This window comes from Rousettus aegyptiacus, unplaced genomic scaffold (assembly GCF_014176215.1).
Source record: "Rousettus aegyptiacus isolate mRouAeg1 unplaced genomic scaffold, mRouAeg1.p scaffold_m13_p_17, whole genome shotgun sequence".
Classification (NCBI taxonomy): Eukaryota; Metazoa; Chordata; class Mammalia; order Chiroptera; family Pteropodidae; genus Rousettus; species Rousettus aegyptiacus.
In genome coordinates, this window is record NW_023416292.1 from 40,173,069 (window position 1) to 40,179,497 (window position 6,429).

The window sequence follows — 6,429 nt, forward strand, 5'->3', positions numbered from 1 at the left end:
GCCACAAACTGGTACAGGTCTACAGCCTGGGAGTTAGGGACCTCTGATCTAGCCTATATGCTGGCCACATAGTGGTAGTAAGGGAAAAATAGAGTAAAAAAATTGAGACGATAATTTTTATAGTGCTAGACATCATTAATGCTTTATGTATATTGATTCTTTTAGTCATTTCTGCAACCCTATAAAGCAATTATAATGATTATCCCTATTTTAAAGATGAGGAAACTGAGTCACAGTTTAAATATTAGAAGTACATGGATTAATGTACTTGGAAGAAGTGTAAAAAACTAAATGTCTCACCTCATGTTTCAAATGCTCAGATTATGATCTTATGCTGTTTGAGGAGGTTACTGGGCTACAAGGAAGAGAGTTTTTATATGTCCTATGGATCTTAGCAGTTTGAAAAAGCTAACTGCAGCTTGTATTCTGCAGTCACTGATAGAAAGGGTTTTGGTATTATGACTTCTCTGCTGTAGTAGTTTATTAAAGCAATATGATATTAGTTCATCTTAGAACAGGTTCCCACTGACATCTTCCTCTCTCTCGCTCTCTCTTTCTCTCTCTCTCTCTCTCTCTCTCTCATCTGAAAAAGAAATCTATTGACCTCGAATGCGAGGGAAGTAAAAGCAAAAATAAATGAATTGGAATACATCAAACTAAAAAGCTGCACAACAAAAGAAACTGTGAACAAGATAAAGAGATGACCATCCAAATGGTAAAATATATTTGCAAGCAATGCCTCCGATAAGGGCCTAATATCCAAAATATACAAAGAACTCATACAACTCAAGAACAATAAAAAAACAAACAATCAAATTAAAAAATGGACAGAGGACCTGAACAGACATTTCTCCCAAGAAGACATACAAATGGCCAAGAAACCTATGAAAAGATGCTCGATATCACTATTAGAAAAATGCAAATCAAAGCCACAATGGGATACCACCTCATACCTGTTAGGATAGCTATAATCAACAGGACAAGTAATAATTAACAAGTGTTGGAGAGGATGTAGAGAAAAAGGAACTCTCATACACCGCTGGTGGGACTGCAAATTGGAACAACCACTATGGAAAACAGTGTGGAGGTTCCTCAAAAAACTAAGAATTGATCTACTATATGATCTAGCAATCTCTCTACTAGGTATTTACCCCCAAGACTTGAAAACTCATATCCGAAAAGATATTTGCACACCGATGTTCATAGCAGCATTGTTCAGGGGGGCCAGGACATGGAAGCAACCGAAGTGTCTGATGATAGATGCTTGGCTAAAGAAGCTGTGGTACATATATACAATGGAATATTACTCAGCCATAAGAAGAGATGAAATACTGCCATTTGTGACAACATGGTTGGACCTCGAGATAATCATGCTAAGCGAAATAAGTCAGGTAGAAAACGTTGAAAACCACATGATATCATTATATGCAGGCTATAAACCTAAACCCAACAAACAAACAGGACAAACAGAGATTCATGGACATGGACAATAGACTAGTGGTTACCAGAGGGTGGGAGTGGATAAAGGGGTCAAATATGAGGTGACAGAAAGAATTCTAACTATGGGTGGTGAACATACAATTCAATATATATATATGTTTTACTTACTGTTGAATTGTACAACTGAAACTTACTGGATTTCATTAACCAATGTCAACATACTAAAAAAAAAAAAATCTATGCCCTTGATTTGATTATGGTTTTTTATGAAGTTCTAATATAACATAAAGCACAACCAACAACCCAGCAAAGTGTAATATGGAGGAACCGTGGCTATGAGGCAGATCTTTTATCTGTGGAATGCCTCTGAATCGCCTTGCTTGCTACAAGGAAGAGTATCTAGAGGAGGAAAAGGAATCTGTCCAAACTCTTTAATTGGTAAGACACATGTTTTACATTTTTGGCAAAGGGTTCTACTTTCTATGCATAGCGTGTCTATGTCATAGTACACTGGAATTCATTTGTTAATTAGAATGTTTAGTGCTTTCAAGCTCATTTTAGATTTAACAGAAGTTGGGCCATCATTTTACTTTTTAAAATACTTATTGTAAATGATTCATTTATCCATTATTGCGTACAGTTAAACAAAGCAATGATTCATCTGATGTCAAGTGGGAAAGAACACAGCCAAACTCCACGACATTGTTTATATGGGAAACCATTACCTACATTACAGGTGCATTCACTATGCCAAAAATAGAATCTTCCTAATATATTGACTTACTGAATTACTGACTTATGCCCTGTCACTTTAAGAATTTAAGAAAGCTACATGCATATTCACAATCACCACATTTGAACACTATGGTTATTATTGTTGTATTGTCATTTATAGTTATGTATATATAACGCTTTTAATTAAGCATCTTAATTATTTTATTTAATCTTCACAACTGTATATATTGTTATTCTTTTATTTCAATGATGAGGAAGCCAAGTCTCAGAGAGGATAACAACTTGCCCAAGGGCCCACAGTAAGTGGCAGAAATGGGAAACACAAGCAGATCTATCTTCCAAGTCAACTTCTCAAGCATTCCCCTGCCCAACCCACATCGTTGTCATATAATACAGTCCCTCCCAAAGTTTGAAACGCCTGCACAATTCCCTAGATTTCTATTTAAGATAAGTCGTTCCATTAAGTTGGTTGTTTCCTGAGCAAAAGACGAGGGAAAATAGAACAAAGTCTTCTATAGGTCTCAATTTTTGCTAGAAAAAAAAATCCTGTAATGTTACTGTAGTGTTGGCAGTGAAAGCAAATCTTATAGTAGATCGTGAGCAGGCTGCTGTGGACTATTTAGGTACAAAAAGGGAAGGAGAAACCCCATATATTGAGAGCCTATCATGCACCAGGCACCATGCTCAACAGTTATCTGTGTCTCGCTTAATCCTCAAGACAACACTTCACATTAGTACATTAGCTAGGTCTAGGTTTCACCATACCTACGAGGGACCCAAATGGTGGCTTAAATAACAGCAAAACCTGTATCTCGCTCAGGTAGATGCCCTTAGCTGGTATGGTGGCTCTGCCTCATTAGGTCCTTATGGACCCGGGCTGCTTCCGGACTTGTGTTCTGCCGTACCTTTGGTGTCGCACCTGCCCTCACTGTCCGAGACGGTGCTATGACTATCACAGCCACATTCCATACAGCAGAATGGAAGGGAAAGGGGGAAGCCGTCTCTTAAGAAAGATTCCTAGAAGCTATTCTGGATAGTGCTTGTATTCTGGTTTCTTTCCCTCCTGCTCACTTACGATCACAGTATTCTTGGCAAAAGGTTCGGCCACATCTCTCTTTCAAATGTCTCCTAAATAGTTCTCTTTGGATCCACTTCTCTCCTGAACTCTAAGCACCTGTTTTCACTCTAGCATCTCAAGGTCACCACCTGTTTCAGTGACATCTCATCAGACAGACCAGGTCAACTCTGAATTATTTATGCCACACCTGAGATGGTTCTTGTTATTATCGTGAGCCCATCAAAATAACTACAGGTCCTTTTCTTTTACAGAAGACATTACCATTTAAGTGAACACTGAAGGTAGCATGAATCCTTGATGTTTGCAAGCTCAGAATTAAATGCAAATGAATTCATTACAAGGCAGTCCCAGTACTGAGCAGAAAGGTTTTAACCACAAGCTAATTCATGTGCTAGCCAGACCCCTGTGAGAGAACTCTAGGCCAGCTTGCTAAAAACTGAGCGGAATTTGAAGACAGTCCAGAGGACAGCCACAAAAACAACTGAAGCATGACGAGAATAATTGCAGTTCGGCCGTAAAGATCATCCGTATCAGGCTTTTACTGAGCAGCACATGGAATGTTACAATGCAAAGCATGGGAACAGCTGTTGTGGGTCTTAACAGGACAGAAGAAATGAGAACAGGTGAGAGATCAGGAATTTAGGTTAGATGTAGGGGACAGTCGGGACAGTGAAAGGAAGGTTCTTGCTCATCGCAGGCTGAGGAGACGGGCTCCTTCAACGGGGAGCACCCATGCCCCCACCCACCCGCATTCCCAGAGGAGCCATCACACCGTGGGGGACTTGCACTAAACTATTTAACTTGAAGTTTGCTGCAAGAAACTTCGAAATATGTTCTAAATATGTGGTAGTTCTAAAAATGTTCTAAAAAGGAAAGTCCTGAAAACATGATGGTAGTTCTAAAAACATGGCAAAAAGGAAAAGTAAAAAAAAAAAAAAAAATCAGTGTTATAAAGTCTGTAAAGAAGCTGTGAAAGTGCAATCTTCTGGAAAAACATAGCAATTTAGTTTCCGGGAAAAAATGCAGCCACAGTTCCATCTGCAGTTGGAACTTAACCAAAGGCAAGTTCAAGTTAAGTTGATGGCAGGTGCGATGAAGCTAATGGAAATTGCAGGAATTAATATGAATCAGACCTTGACTAACAATTTGAAACATTAGATATTCAATTGCGACTAAGAGAAGTCAGTGAGCTAAGCCACCACACTAACAACTCCACAGGCCAAGGGCTTCACAAATTGCCCAAGACCCTGGCTGCAGACCCACTGCATTTTTGGCACAAGATTAGAAGGGCCACATTGGTTCGAATGTTGCTTGGACAGAGCAGGACAAACTGTCACAGAGATGGCATAATTTTTTAAAACCACCACTGTCATTTACTGTGCTAGTTTCCCTAATAAGTTGGGGAATATTAATAACATTGATATATATAAATCCAATGCATTCCCATTTTAACAGAACGGTATTTCCATAAGATGTTTCTTTTTGGTTTCTAAGGCTTTCTAAGTACAGTTAGGATTCTCACAGCTTCCATCTTTACCAGATATTAAAGGTTCCACATAGTATTTTATAGAAATGTGAAAAAAACAATTTTTTAGTTGCCTTTTGAAATGTATACAATATGTCCTCAAAGGTTGGGTTGATCACCAAGAAATAAAGTATTATCCAGTAAAAGAATTTAAAATTCAGTGTAGCTTTTATTTCTGTAGAACTAAAAAGTAATATATACAAATAAAAGCAGAAGAAAGATATCTTTTTAATTTGTTATGTGGCCAAGAATACTTCACTCAACATATAGAAAGCCAGTGCAGTTTTTGTGTGCTAGGGATATTGTTTTTTCTTTGACTTTTTTTCTTTTTTCTTTTGAAGCAAGACATTATATACTGGCTTTCACTCTCTGTTTATTCAATTTCAGGTTTAAATTGCCCAGGAAGTTGCATAATATTCTGATTACTACTGCTTAGGTTCTATAGTTCAGGTGAGAACTAATTGGAAAAATTATGATAACCACTTCATTTATAAGAGAAATTATGTTTTGTTCATTTGTACTTTGTTTGCTAAATGACATATTGATTATTTAGATTCATAGCATGCTTTTCTCAAATGAAGATTTTAAAATCATTTCCAATGAGCTCCTAATTTCTAGCTGATACCCAGAAAGCTATAGAATAAATGGTTTTTATATAATATTTACTCATGTCTCCATCATTGATTGGTTTAGGAAAATGCGTGTATGTCTATGTGTATATGTGTCTATTTAAAATGATGATTTAATATTCTTTTAACTGAAACAAAATCCCTGAGTCTCAATATTGACTTATGAACATATTCAAGAAAGCCACATGTGTGGGATGGTGCAAACCCTCTGGACAGGAGGCTAGAGTTTAGGTTTTGGACACAGCTTCTTTACTCTTTCTGTGATTTTGAGCAGTCCCATAGCTTTCTGAGCTTATTCATTATAGAATCATTAGAGAATGTCTATGGAATAAGCAGGTATTTAAAGGCACTAAAGCTGCCAAAGTGTCCAGGTGACTAAACAAATTATGATCCACCTACACATCAAAATGTTATGTAGCCATTAAAAAGAATGATGTAACTTTAAATACACTAATATGAAACAATTTCCAAGAGTTCTAAGTGAAGTGAACATGGTATAAAACAATATAGGATGCTACCATTTGTGCGTGTGTGCATGCCAGCACACGTGTGTGCTTTTAAAGAATATGAGCACGTTTATGCTTATAAAGTCACAGACCGTATTTGGAAGGGCACAGGTCACTGGCAGTAGTGAATGCCTTTAGAGAAGACAATTGAATGGCTGCAGATGGGAGGGAAGGTCATTATCTTTTGTCTGTGTGCTTATATTACCAATTCAAAAAATAAACATAACTTTTTAAATCTTAAAGAACCAGGAATTAACTCGTGTCTATGGAAGGCTGAAGAGATAAAAGTTGTGAGATAATCAACTCAGAAGCCTCGGCCCAGCAGAGCTTGGGGTTTCTCTGTCACCCTTCTTACTCGCCTCTTCGTTTTTCATTTTTCCCCGAGTCATCTGTGCCTTTAAATATTTAAAGATCTATGATTTACTAGGTAGGGTTTTTGTTACGCCATACATCTGCGCATTTCCAATTTCTCTGTTTGAAACAGATTCACTACATTCTATTAAATAGTCAGAATGT